We start from the raw sequence: 736 nt of genomic DNA, 5'->3' as shown, positions 1-736 counted from the left end.
AAAAAAAAAAAAAAAACAGAAAGAACGCTAGACAGATTTCTTAAACATTTACAGGATATATTTCACTCTTCAAATTTCACTGCTGCTTTATCGGCAGGAAGTTCCAGTTCAATCAAAATATTAATAAAGCCTTACTAAAATACGAAATTCTATATCAATCTCTGGAGACGCATATTGATAAAAGTAATATAAACATTGATGACAAACGGTGAGAATTATTGAAGCGTGAGGGCACAAACAAACAAGACGAACACTATCTAAACGCACTTGACATGAACTTTAGGTTGGAGTGAGGAAACTGATGAGCGACAGGAAAATTGTAATATACAGCAAGGATAAGGGCAACCAGTTTGATATCAGGAATACATCACGGAATTAATATATGCGTGTGCGTGCGCGCGAAGGTGAATGTACGTGTGTGCGTGCGTGCGTGTGTTTGTGTGCGCTCGTGTATGTGTGTGCATGTTCGTGTGTGTGCATATGTGTGTGTGTTGAACAATGCTTGTATGTACTTAGACATTTTGCTGTATCTATTGTTATTTTATAGTATGGATATACGTACCTATTTATGCATGTGTGTATGTAAGTAGGAATGTATATATGCACGTATCCTTATATGTATATTTATATATGTGTGTATATTTATAGATATGTATGTATGTATATATATATATATGTGCACACATACATACATATAAGTGTGTGTGCCTGTTTTTGTTTGTGTGTGTGGGTGCAT

At 35.1% G+C, this 736-nt stretch overlaps 1 protein-coding gene across 1 annotated transcript in view; it reads left to right on the top strand.

Annotated features, from left to right (window-relative positions):
- The window catches only part of LOC106870137 (neuropeptide receptor 15), a 183,315-nt gene that overhangs the window by 169,095 nt on the left and 13,484 nt on the right, over nt 1-736 (top strand). The window lies entirely within an intron of this gene.

This window comes from Octopus bimaculoides, chromosome 12 (genome assembly GCF_001194135.2).
Source record: "Octopus bimaculoides isolate UCB-OBI-ISO-001 chromosome 12, ASM119413v2, whole genome shotgun sequence".
In the NCBI taxonomy this organism is placed as follows: domain Eukaryota; kingdom Metazoa; phylum Mollusca; class Cephalopoda; order Octopoda; family Octopodidae; genus Octopus; species Octopus bimaculoides.
Note: the sequence above shows the minus strand (reverse complement) of the source record. Positions and strands in the feature narration are given on the sequence as shown.